Source organism: Mesoplodon bidens (genome assembly GCF_964165515.1).
Source record: "Mesoplodon bidens genome assembly, chromosome: X".
NCBI classification, from domain to species: domain Eukaryota; kingdom Metazoa; phylum Chordata; class Mammalia; order Artiodactyla; family Ziphiidae; genus Mesoplodon; species Mesoplodon bidens.
This window is the reverse complement of record NC_138163.1, coordinates 132,904,478-132,919,162: the sequence shown is the minus strand read 5'-3', so window position 1 is coordinate 132,919,162 and position 14,685 is coordinate 132,904,478.

Sequence of the window (14,685 nt, the reverse complement as noted above, 5' to 3'; positions counted from 1 at the left end):
TGGAGGAATCAGGCTCCCTGACTTCAGACTATACTACAAAGCTACAGTAATCAAGACAGTATGGTACTGGCACAAAAACAGAAATAGAGATCAACAGAACAGGATAGAAAGCCCAAAGATAAACCCACGCACATATGGTCAACTTATCTTTGATAAAGGAGACAAGAATATACAGTGGAGAAAAGACAGCCTCTTCAATGAGTGGTGCTGGGAAAACTGGACAGCTACATGTAAAAGAATGAAATTAGAACCCTCCCTAACACCATACACAAATATAAACTCAAAATGGATTAAAGACCTAAATGTAAGGCCAGATACCATCAAACTCTTAGAGGAAAACATAGGCAAAACACTCTATGACATAAATCACAGCAAGATCCTTTTTGACCCACCTCCTAGAGAAATGGAAATAAAAACAAAAATAAACAAATGGGACCTAATGAAACTTCAAAGCTTTTGCAAAGCAAAGGAAACCATAAACAAGACAAAAAGACAACCCTCAGAATGGGAGAAAATATTTGCAAATGAAGCAACTGACAAAGGATTCATCTCCAAAACATACAAGCAGCTCATGCAGCTCAATAACAAAAAAACAAACAACCCAATCCAAAAATGGACAGAAGACCTAAATAGACATTTCTCCAAAGAAGATCTACAGATTGCCAACAAACACATGAAAGAATGCTCAACATCATTAATCATTAGAGAAATGCAAATCAAAACTACAATGAGATACCATCTCACACCAGTCAGAATGGCCATCATCAAAAAATCTACAAACAATAAATGCTGGAGAGGGTGTGGAGAAAAGGGAACACTCTTGCACTGTTGGTGGGAATGTAAATTGATACAGCCACTATGGAGAACAGCATGGAGGTTCCTTAAAAAACTAAAAATAGAACTACGATATGACCCAGCTATCCCACTACTGGGCATATACCCTGAGAAAACCATAATTCAAAAAGAGATATGTACCAAAATGTTCATTGCAGCTCTATTTACAATAGCCAGGACATGGAAGCAACCTAAGTGTCCATCAACAGATGAATGGATAAAGCAGATGTGGCACATATGTACAATGGAATATTACTCAGCCATAAAAAGGAACGAAACTGAGTTATTTGTAGTGAGGTGGATGGACCTAGAGACTGTCATACAGAGTGAAGTAAGTCAGAAAGAGAAAAACAAATACCGTATGCTAACACATATATATGGAATCTAAGAAAAAAAAAAGGTTCTGAAGAACCTAGGGGCAAGACAGGAATAAAGATGCAGACCTACTAGAGAATGGACTTGAGGATACAGGGAGGAGGAAGGGTAAGCTGGGACAAAGTGAGAGAGTGGCATGGACATACATACACTACTAAATGTAAAATAGATAGCTAGTGGGAAGCAGCCGCATAGCACAGGGAGATTACCTCGGTGCTTTATGACCACCTAGAGGGGTGGGATAGGGAGGGTGGGAGGGAGATGCAAGAGGGAAGAGATATGGGGACATATGTATATGTATAACTGATTCACTTTGTTATAAAGCAGAAACTGACACACCACTGTAAAGCAATTATACTCTAATAAAGATGTTAATAAATAAATAAATAAATAAAGTGTCATTGGCTGATGAACCGGAAGAATAATTGACTTGTTCCTGAAACACTTGAAATAGGTTTCAGATTCCATATTTAACTCTCAGATTATTTAGCCGCCTATGCCAATATTCCAGTTCGTTAAGGAATTAATATGTGTTATTTTATGGATAGACAATAAATTTCACTGAAATTTTAGATATGCATCCACCCTTCTACAATCATATGTTAATGTGTCCAAAACTAGTAAACTTTTGTTCATCAGTTTTGATTTAAGCATCTACTTATCATTTGAAGGATGTGCATCACGTACCTTAGAAAATATCAACGTTCTCTTTGCCCAGATGCTTTTTAAAATGTCTCAGGGAATTTTCATCTTTTCATTTCTGATCAGGTGGAGATCTGTACATTCATAACATTAGACTTGTTCTTGAACCAAGCTTACTGTAGCTAGCTCCTGTTGCTCTTAGAAGTGGGCGCAAAAGGTTTAATTCCATAAGTCTGTCCTGATTGTAATCATAGAACTGGAAGGTCCTTGTACTTATTGATGGATTATACTTTTAAGTTATGTGTATACTATGATAAATCGTGTTTGCATTTTTAGGAATATTAACTTGTTGCTTTAATAGATAGTCCTGAGGTTAATATGCATTTGAAAAGCTATTACAGAAACACACTTTACATCCATAATTCTCAGTGTGTTCCCAGGGCCAGAAGCTTCTGTCTCAGCTGGAAACTTGTTAGAAATTTAGAAATGCAAGTGCTTGAACCCCAGGCTTACGAAATCAGACCCTCTGAGGGTGGGGCCCAGCAGGCTGTGTTTTAACAAGCCCTCCATTGGATTTCAACGCATACTCAATTTTGAGGACCACTGCTTTATATAATTCGTATTTTTCAGGGGGATCATATATATACTTAAGTTGAGAAATAGCCCTGTTCTTCTTTTTGATGTTGTGTCTTTTTTTTTGTCCATTTGCTTGTTTTGTGTTACTTTTGGTATTCTGAGGAAAGTAGGATTCCTGCCTATCCTACTGCGGTTATGGCTTAAGACCACCTACCTGCTGAAAAAATTAAAAGTCATTGTAAACATTTCAGCTTCAAAAAGCAATCTACTTAAAAAATGCATTATTAGAGCAAAAATAAGAGGATGACGAATTTGAATAACCTAGCAGCTTGGGGCTGAAGAAAGAACAATGGCTTAGAGTCCGAGGAACTTCAGCCTAACGCTTCCAGGTTAAGCAGGGGTTTATCAACCTCAGCTTGGGGCCGGAGAGTTTTATGTTGGGAGGCGGGCCTGTAGGATGTTCTGGCAGCACCCCTGGTCTCTCTACTCACTAGAAGCCAGTAGCATCTTCAACCAAGTTGTGTCAATCGAAAATGTCTCATTGTCAAATGTCCCCCCAAGGTGGGGGAGGGGATAAATAGCTCCCATTTGAGAACCACAGGGTTAAATAATTTGGACCAGTTCCACTAGTCCAGCAGAAATTCTCAACCTTGGCTGCACAGAAGAATCAATAAAAATACTAATGCCTTTGGTCCATCCCAGCCTGCTTGTATCAGATCTCTGTGGGTAGGCTCAGGGATCCACAGGTACTTTTTCAAAGCTCACCCAGTGGTGTTAAGGGGCAGCCAAGACCTAGAAGCACTGCACTGACATCACTGTGCCTTAATTTCCTTACCTAGGAGATGAGTGCAATACTATTTGTTCTAACCACCACATAGGACGTTCCAAAGATTGAATGAGAGAACGCTTGTGAAAGCACTTGTTCCACAAAGCGTGAACTGTGTTAAGGGCAGCAGAGAAAAATAATGCATTTGAAAAAGTTGCTATGGAAATTAAAAGCTGTAATCAGCCCTTGCTTATGAATTAGGATGATTTATATTCACTGTCTCTTAGACACACATCTCATTTACAATAGGGAAGAGATATGGGGAATTCACAAAGTCTCTCTTGGAAGTAAACTCGTAGCATTCTTTAGTCCTGGATGGACAGAAAACTGTATCAAATCAGATCAAACTGGTCACACTGTGTACCAATGATAATGTGCACATCTAAGATCAAATCACTAATCTTTCCGTCCTCTTGGCTCTCAAGAACTCATTTTAATAAGTAGGAAAAATACAGATCCCTCTGAAAATAAATTGCCTCTTTAAAAACTGTGAGAATGTAGAAAAATCATACACATTAAAAGTCTGGTATAGGAGTCAACTTTGTCCATATGTATTATTTCTTTTAAAAAGAAAGATTAAAATATCTAAAACAAACAATACCAAATGTTAACAGTTATTAAATGTGAGTGACAGATTTTTGTTTAATTTTTTTCTGTACTTTTCTTAATGTTTGAAATATTTGATTAAAACTAAAAGAGGATGCTAAAATCAGTTTGAACAAAGCACTAGAGAATACTCTGAAGGAAAATAAAGGAGAAAACATGTTTTAGTTGCTGTAAGGGGACGAAGAAGACCCCACAAGGATGGTGAAACCAGCTATAGGCAAAGGGGCTCCATCTCACAGTGCCTGGCTCCGTTTACATTGCTGGCATATGTAGGTAGGAGACGTCAGGCCTTTGACATTCAAGATCAGTTTTGAACTTGCCCAACATGTAAGGAAATCTTATTAGTTTACTTTTGTCAAATGTTCTACCAGGGTTTAAGCTAAGCAACCTATTATGAAATATCTGCTACTACCCTCCTGTACTCCTTTCTTATATTTCTAGAAACCAGTATGGCAGCAACTGTGACATCTTACATAAGACAGTGAAAGGACAGCCTTTTAGGCGCATCTTTTAAAAGAACCAATTCATGGGACCTCCCTGGCTGTCCAGTGCTTAGGACTCCACACTTCCACTGCAGGGGGCATGGGTTCCATCCCTGGTCAGGGAACTAAGATCCCACAAGCCGCGTGGCATGGCCAAAACAAAACAAAAAAACAAAAACAAAAACAAAAAAACCCCAATTCATTTGAAGTCCTACTGTACACATGTGTGGGCTTGATCAGATAAGTAAGTAAAACAATTTTTCTCCTGGAGTAGGAATTGGGAAACTGCAGCCCGGGTCCAAATCCAGTTTGCTATCTGTTTCTATAAATACGGTATTAATTTGAAACAGCCTGGTCTGTTCCTTTACATATAGTCTCTAGATGCTTTCAGTTATAATTTCACAGTTGAGTAGTTGCAACAAAACCTGTGTGGCCTCAAAGTCTAACGTATTTACCATCTGACCCTTTGCAAAAAACTTTCATACCTCCTGTCTTAGAGTGTAAACATATAAAATTTTCCTAGAGATAAAAATAAGTAATTGGAGAGGGCAGACAGCACAAGCAAGAAGAACTACAATCCTGCAGCCTGTGGAAAAAAACCACATTCACAGAAAGATAGACAAGATGAAAAGGCAGAGGCCTATGTACCAGATGAAGGAAGAAGATAAAATCCCAGAAAAACAACTAAATGAAGTGGAGATAGGCAACCTTCCAGAAAAAGAATTCAGAATAATGAGAGTGACGATGATCCAGGACCTCGGAAAAACAATGGAGGCAAAGATTGAGAAGATGCAAGAAATGTTTAACAAAGACCTAGAAGAATTAAAGAACAAACAAACAGAGATGAACAATACAATAACTGAAATGAAAACTACACTAGAAGGAATCAATAGCAGAATAACTGAGGCAGAAGAACAGATAAGTGACCTGGAAGATAGAATGGTGGAATTCACTGCTGCGGAACAGAATAAAGAAAAAAGAATGAAAAGCAATGAAGACAGCCTAAGAGACCTCTGGGACAACATTAAATATAACAACATTCACATTCCAGGGCTCCCAGAAGGAGAAGAGAGAGAGAAAGGACCCGAGAAAATATTCAAAGAGATTATAGTTGAAAACTTCCCTAACATGGGAAAGGAAGTAGCCACCCAAGTCCAGGAAGCACAGAGAGTCCCATACAGGATAAACCCAAGGAGAAAAACGCAGAGACACACAGTAATCAAACTGGCAAAAATTAAAGACAAAGAAAAATTATTGAAAGCAGCAAGGGAAAACCGACAAATAACATACAGGGAATTCCCATAAGGTTAACAGCTAATTTCTCAGCAGAAACTCTACAAGACAGAAGGGAGTGGCATGACATATTTAAAGTGATGAAAGGGAAGAACCTACAACCAAGATTACTCTACCTGGCAAGGATCTCTTTCAGATTTGATGGAGAAATCAAAAGCTTTACAGACAAGCAAAAGCTAAGAGAATTCAGCACCACCAAACCAGCTCTACAACAACTGCTAAAGGAACTTCTCTAAGTGGGAAACACAAGAGAAGAAAAGGACCTACAAAAACAAACCCCAAACAATTAAGAAAATGGTAACAGGAACATACATATCGATAATTATCTTAAAAATGAATGGAATTAATGCTCAAATCAAAAGACACAGGCTCGATGAATGGATACAAAAACAAGACCCATATATATGCTGTCTACAAGAGACCCACTTCAGACCTAGGGACACATACAGACTGAAAGTGAGGGGATGGAAAAAGATATTCCATGCAAATGGAAATCAAAAGAAAGCTGGAGTAGCAATTCTCATATCAGACAAAATGGACTTTAAAATAAAGACTATACCAGAGACAAAGAAGGACACTACATAATGATCAATGGATCAATCCAAGAAGAAGATATAACAATTATAAATATATATGCACCCAACATAGGAGCACCTCAATACATAAGGCAAATGTTAACAGCCATAAAAGGGGAAATCGACAGTAACACAATCATAGTAGGGGACTTTAACACCCCACTTACACCAATGGACAGATCATCCAAACAGAAAGTTACTAAAGAAACACAAGCTTTAAATGACACAACAGACCAGATAGATTTAATTGATATTTATAGGACACTCCAACCAAAAACAGCAGATTACACTTTCTTCTCAAGTGCGCACGGAACATTCTCCAGGATAGATCACATCTTGGGTCACAAATCAAGCCTCAGTAAATTTAAGAAAATTGAAATCGTATCAAGCATCTTTCCTGACCACAATGCTATGAGATTAGAAATCAATTACAGGGAAAAAAATACAAACACATGGAGGCTAAACAATACATTACTAAATAACCAAGAGATCACTGAAGAACTCAAAGAGGAAATCAGAAAATACCTAGAGACAAATGACAATGAAAACACGACAGTCCAAAACCTATGGGATGCAGAAAAAGCAGTTCTAAGAGGGAAGTTTATAGCAATACAGTCCTACGTCATGAAATAAGAAAAATCTCAAATACACAATCTAACCTTACACCTAAAGAAACTAGAGAAAGAAAAACAAACAAAACCCAAAGTTAGTAGAAGGAAAGAAATCATAAAGATCAGAGCAGAAATAAATGAAATAGAAACAAAGAAAACAAGAGCAAAGATCAATAAAACTAAAAGCTGGTTCTTTGAGAAGATAAACAAAATTGATAAACCATTAGCCAGACATATCAAGAAAAAGAGGGAGAGGACTCAAATCAATAAATTTAGAAATGAAAAAGGAGAAGTTACAACAGACACCGCAGAAATACAAAGCATCCTAAGAGACTACTACAAGCAACTCTATGCCAATAAAATGGACAACCTGGAAGAAATGGACACATTCTTAGAAAGGTATAAGCTTCCAAGACTGAACCAGGAAGAAACAGAAAATATGAACAGACCAATCACAAGTAATGAAATTGAAACTGTGATTAAAAATCTTCCAACAAACAAAAGTCCAGGACCAATTGGCTTCACAGGTGAATTCTCTCAAACATTTAGAGAAGAGCTAACCCCCATCCTTCTCAAACTCTTCCAAAAAATTGCGGAGGAAGGAACACTCCCAAACTCATTCTATGAGGCCACCATCACCCTGATACCAAAACCAGACAAAGATACTACAAAAAAAGAAAATTACAGACCAATATCAATGATGAATATAGATGCAAAAATCCTCAACAAAATACTAGCAAACAGAATCCAACAACACATTAAAAGGAACATACACCATGATCAAGTGGGATTTATCCCAGGGATGCAAGGATTCTTCAATATACGCAAATCAATCAATGTGATACACCATATTAACAAATTAAAGAATGAAAACCATATGATCATCTCAATAGATGCACAAAAAGCTTTTGACAAAATCCAACACCGATTTATGATAAAAGCTCTCCAGAAAGTGGGCACAGAGGGAAACTACCTCAACATAATAAGGGCCATATACAAAAAACCCACAGCAAACATCATTCTCAATGGTGAAAAAGTGAAAGCACTTCCTCTAAGATCAGGAACAAGACCAGGATGGCCACTCTCATCACTATTATTCAACATAGTTTTGGAAGTCCTAGCCACGGCAATCAGAGAAGAAAAAGAAATAAAAGGAATCCAAATTGGAAAAGAAGAAGTAAAACTGTCACTGTATGCAGATGACATGATACTATATATAGAGAATCCTAAAGATGCCACCAGAAAACTACTAGAGCTAATCAATGAATTTGGTAAAGTTGCAGGACACAAAATTAATGCACAGAAATCTCCTGCATTCCTATACACTAATGATGAAAAATCTGAAAGAGAAATTAAGGAAACACTCCCATTTACCACTTGCAACAAAAAGAATAAAATACCTAGGAATAAACCTACCCAGGGAGACAAAAGACCTGTATGCAGAAAACTATAAGACACTGCTGAAAGAAATTAAAGATGATACCAACAGATGGAGAGATATACCATGTTTTGGGTTGGAAGAATCAATACTGTGAAAATGACGATACTACCCAAAGCAATCTACAGATTCAATGCAATCCCTATCAAATTACCAATGGCATTTTTTTTTCTTTGTGGTATGCGGGCCTCTCACTGTTGTGGCCTCTCCCGCTGCGGAGCACAGGCTCCGGACGCGCCCGCTCAGCGGCCATGGCTCACGGGCCCAGCCGCTCCGCGGCATGTGGGATCCTCCCAGACCGGGGCACGAACCCGTGTCCCCTGCATCGGCAGGCGGACTCTCAACCACTGCGCCACCAGGGAAGCCCACCAATGGCATTTTTTACAGAACTAGAAGAAAAAATCTTAAAATATGTATGGAGACACAAAAGACCCCAAATAGCCAAAGCAGTCTTGAGGGAAGAAAACGGAGCTGGAGGAATCGGACTCCCTGACTTCAGACTATACTACAAAGCTACAGTAATCAAGACAATACGGTACTGGCACAAAAACAGAGATATAGATCAATGGAACAGGATAGAAAGCCCAGAGGTAAACCCATGCACCTACGGTTAACTAATGTATGACAAAGGAGGTAACGATATACAATGGAGAAAAGACAGTCTCTTCAATAAGTGGGCTGGGAAAACTGGACAGCGACATGTAAAAGAATGAAATTAGAACACTCCCTAACACCATACACAAAAATAAACTCAAAATGGATTAGAGACCTAAATGTAAGACTGGACACTATAAAACTCTTAGAGGAAAACATAGGAAGAACACTCTTTGACATAAATCACAGCAAGATCTTTTTTGATCCACCTCCTAGAGTAATGGAAATAAAAACAACAACAAACAAATGGGACCTACTGAAACTTAAACGCTTTTGCAAAGCAAACTACAAACAAGACGAAAAGACAACCCTCAGAATGGGAGAAAATATTTGCAAACGAATCAACGGAAAAAGGATTAATCTCCAAAATATATAAACAGCTCATGCAGCTCAATATTAAAGAAACAAACAACCCAATCCAAAAATGGGCAGAAGACCTAAATAGACATTTCTCCAAAGAAGACATACAGATGGCCAAGTGGCACATGAAAAGGTGCCCAACATCACTAATTATTAGAGAAATGCAAATCAAAACTACAATGAGGGGCTTCCCTGGTGGCGCAGTGGTTGAGAGTCCGCCTGCCGATGCAGGGGACACGGGTTCGTGCCCCGGTCCGGGAGGATCCCACATGCCGTGGAGCGGCTAGGCCTGTGAGCCATGGCCGCTGAGCCTGCGCATCCGGAGCCTGTGCTCCGCAACAGGAAAGGCCACTACAGTGAGAGGCCAGCGTACTGCAAAAAAAAAAAAAAAAAAAAACAACTACAATGAGGTATCACCTCACACCAGTTAGAATGGGCATCATCAGAAAATCTACAAACAACAAATGCTGGAGAGGGTGTGGAGAAAAGGGAACCCTCTTGCACTGTTGGTGGGAATGTAAATTGATACAGCCACTATGGAGAACAGTATGGAGGTTCCTTAAACAACTAAAAATAGAATTACCATATGACCCAGCAATCCCACTACTGGGCATATACCCAGAGAAAACCATAATTCAAAAAGACACATGCACCCCAGTGTTCATTGCAGTACTCTTTACAATAGTCAGGTCCTGGAAGCAACCTAAATGCCCATCGATAGACGAACGGATAAAGATGTGGTACATATATACAATGGAATATTACTCAGTCATAAAAAGGAATGAAATTGGGTCATTTGTAGAGACGTGGATGAATCTAGAGACTGTCATACAGAGTGAAGTAAGTCAGAAAGAGGAAAACAAATATCGTATATTAACGCACATTGTGGAACCTAGAAAAATGGTACAGATGAACCGGTTTGCAGGGCAGAAATTGAGACACAGATGTAGAGAACAAATGCATGGGCACCAAGGGGGAAAACAGGTGGAGGGGGGTGGTGGTGCTGTGATGCATTGGGCGATTGAGATTGACATATATACACTAATATGTATAAAATGGATAACTAATAAGAACCTGCTGTATAAAGAAATAAATAAAATTAAATTTAAAAAAATAAAAGATAACTTTTAATGGTTAAAAAATAAGTTATTGGACAAAATAAAATGTTTTACAATGATTTTTTATATTGTAGTCATGTGATAATGTATATTTATACTATATTTTTCTTTTAATACCAATAAACCAATTATAAAGATTAAAGTATTAATTACCAAGTTTTCTCTTTCAAAAAACTGATGTGGTCTACCAAAAAACTTAACAGAGGATGTGTTGATTATTAATTATTAACGTGTTGTTAAAATATCACTGTTTGACCATCTCTCAAACTGGCCCTTTCCCACAGTAAATTATTTTTCTTATATAGCTATTTTCAGCTTAATAACTGCATTATTGGTAAAAACACTTATGGAAATTTATTGACCAAGAATTTTCCCTTTTGAAAGAAACAAAAAAGTCATATTTGTATGCTAAAGAGAAATATAAAGTAACAATTTCTTTCAGTCCTTTAAAAATAATTACCTTAATGGTGAGTAAAGATGACATTTATGTGTCAACATAAGTAATAGCCTATTTTTAGTTTATTTCACATGCCTGGACTTTCCAATGTTCGGGGAAATTTTAAGAAAAGGGGATACTTTTGTACTTACATAAAATTGTATCATTCCCAGAAGCCTCATAAACTGCAAATGAAACCTTAATGATATCCTCAAAATGACCTCAAAATAGGAAAATGGTAAGTAATAAAACAGAGTGCAGAACTATGGTTGTCAAGGCAACCATAATCGTAATTCCTTTGAACTTTAGTGAAGCATCCACTGCAGTTCAATATAAAGATCGTGTTTCCTTAGGAAGCTTATATAAATTCAAAGTCATTATTATCTACAGCAGTATCATTCTAATCAAGCAGGTGATGACAGGGATGTAGAACAGGAACTGAAACGCCCATGGCATTCACATTATGGAAGAAAGATGGGAAAACTGCACTTGCTAGCCTATGCAATGGCCAAGAGAACATTTCTTTCCATTCAACACACACTTGTGGTACTATGCTAGCTACTGCCATGTATGGAAATGTGAGTCCCATACGTAGATAATGGAATAAACACAGATTAAATGAGCTACAATCCCCTTGTAGATCCCCATAGCCTTAGAGAGCTATGACAAACTACAGAATGGCTGGTATGCACAATCCACAGATTACGATTTGAAGAGCTTTTCCCTAAAGGTGAATATTTATGACCATCAGTTTGCCTTCATAGTGAAGAGAAGAAAATCTTTTCCATACAATTTTGAGGAAGCTATTACTACTCATTGTATCTCATTTGATGCTGTCTTTAGGACTGTAGAGGATGTTGTTTATCCAAGGAGATGGTCAATATCTGGGAGGTTGGGCAGCCAGAGGTTGCCTCGATGGACCCTAAACAATCTCTGCTCATATTTTCCAACTCAGACACTCCCCAGTCTGAAAGTTTGTAAAGATGGCTGGATGTTTAAAGTCTAAATGCATTTTCCCATGGAAACAACGATATATGTAGTTGTTTTGGTTCCCAGGTCAGCTGATATGGTCTCATTTAACCCATAACACACTAGAAATGCAGAGTGGGAAATATTAATATAAATGGGAACACCATTCTTCTCAGACCCTGGAAAAGAGAGAAGATTGTCCATCATGGTACACAGGAATGAACACTGGGTTGGGGACAGAGGTCCCGGTATGTGCCTCTAGGTCAGAAACCGTGTCCAGTGAGTACTGTGGATTCTCCTGGGTCCATCTCAGTAGCCTGACCCACCAGAAAAACTCCATCCATAACTTGTTGGATAAATGAAATAATGAGCACCTTGCCATGTGATTCTGGGCTAGTCATTTCAGCATTTCTGAGATTTGGTTTCCTTCCCTATAAATTAGATGTTTGGGAAGGGTAGCCCAGGGACTATGCTTGTCTTGTTCTCTATTCATATCCCCCTAAGATTCATGGGCAACTCATTTTAACCCTGTTTTTTTGGTGTGTTGGGGGGGTACTATAGGGATAACAATGGTTTCCACAAGGGGCAGATGGGAAGATGTATCACAAGGATGGAGACAGAGTTAGGATAAGCATTTTACCACAGGTGGAGCTTAGAGTATCATGGTTTTGGAAAGGAAACTGCTGAAAAAATAGACACCTACCAGCATTTTTTACTGAACCAATAATGCAATAACAAACACTCCCCAAATACACCCTCGCAGCGAAGTCCTTTTTGAATAACTCCCACCCATCTTTTGGGTGTCTCCTTTCTTTGATTTTTTTCTTTATTTCTTTATTTTTTGTTTCTAGGACATTTATCACCATCTCACTTACTTTATTTTCTGCTATTTATTGGCTGTCTCCTGACACAGTAGGATGAAAGTAACAGCAGGGCAGGGATGCATCTGTTTTGCTCAGAGCATTATCTCCAAAACCTAGAATAGTGTCTGCTCGTAGTAGACATTCACTACGTAGTTATTGAATGAATAAATGAATAAATGGATGAATCACTGAATGAGAAAGGACTGTACTCTTCTTTAAATCTAAATAAAGGAGTTAGACATTTCAAAGTAAGTATTTTCCAAAGAAGAAAGGGAGGTATTAATTGAAGACAAATTTTGGAATATTATTGAATCTAGTAGGAGAGGAATAATCATTTTTGCCAGAAAAACTAAGATAAGGAGACCCAGTACCCCAGACTACTACCCATTAAATTCAGCAACCAGAGTGGTTGCTTAGATAAAGATGCTCTTGACATAACACCTATACAGGGATACCTCAGAGACATGGTGGATGTGGTTCCAGACCACCGCAATGAAACAAATATTGCAATAAAGTGAGTCACACGAATTTTTTGGTTTCCCAGTACATATAAATGTTATATTTACACTATATAATGCAGTCTATTAAGTGAGCAATAGCATTATGTCTAAAAATGTACCTATCTTTATTAAAATATTGCTAAAAAGTGCTAACCATCACTTGAGCCTTCAGCAGGTCATAGTAGTTAACATCAAAGATCACCGATCACAGACCACCATCACAAATATAATAATAATGAAAACATCTGAAATATTGCGAGAATTACTGAAATGTGACACAGAGACACAAAGTGAGCCAATGGTTTTGGAAAAATGGTGCAGACAGACTTGCTTGACGCAGGGTTGCCACAACTTCAGTTTGTAAAAAATGCATTATCTGTGAAGTGTGCTAAAATGAAGCACAATAAGATGAGTTATGCCTGTAAACATGTATCACAAAGGAATGCTGCTTAGATTTTAGGCTATAGTGAGGCCTGGGAGCCAACCTGGTACAGTGGAAAACAGCTCAAGACAGGAGACGCCAGACCTTCAGAATCAGAGGGGGTGCATTTGAATTCTTGCTCTGCCTGCTAATGCCTATTGACTTTGCGCAGTTAGAGAACCTCCCACGTTTCAGTTTTGTCATTTTAAAAACTGGAATATGATCCATGTCTTGCAAAATTGTTGTGAGGGTGAAATGAAAAGATGTAAGTAAACCCAGGAAATGGAGGGCCTTTAACAGGTGACAGACACTCTCACTGTTGCTTGCCATCACACTCCTAGCTCTGCCCTCACTAGCAGCAGCCTTATTCAAGTCCCTAAATCCCTCTGGTCTCCAGTTCCCTTTCCTACAAAATGAACAATTGGGTTGGAATGATTCCAAATAGATCTGCCACTCTGAAAACTCTGTACACTCAATTTTACTTCCCCAAGTATGTAATTATGGGGCTGGGTGAAATAGACATTTTAGAGATAATCTAGATCGATCTAGAGAGGCTTATTAAGTATTATGAGTTGTCTGTGTTGTAATTCTATACTCATAACCTTAAAGTATAATTTTTCCTTAAAAAACCCTCTGGAAGAAAAGTTTTCCTTGTCTCAGCAATTCCAACTCCAGATAGTTTTCCAATGTTTGGGAGGGGCTGAAGGGGCCCAAAATTATAAAAATGTACTTGGGTGCTGAAATCTTCCTTTTGCATTTATGACTGTGTCTTGAAACAGAATCCTAGAAAAGAGAAGTGTGGTTCAGAAACACCAAGAGACCTCCTAAGAATCCAGCAGGATTTCATACACATTTCAGTTGATTTACACCGTAAATTTGTTACTCATTTGCAAGTTCCCACATTTATAATGCCCCAAACAGGATGAATCTGACAACCTGTGAATCATAAAAAAGGAAGAAAATCAAGTTACTAAACAAATTACTTTCCCTTTGGGTCATATGCACCTCATAAGATAACTTTGATGAAGCACCTACATCACAGAGATATTTACTTAGGATGAGCAGAAAATAATTTACTTGCTGCCATCTAGCCTTTAAAAATCCGT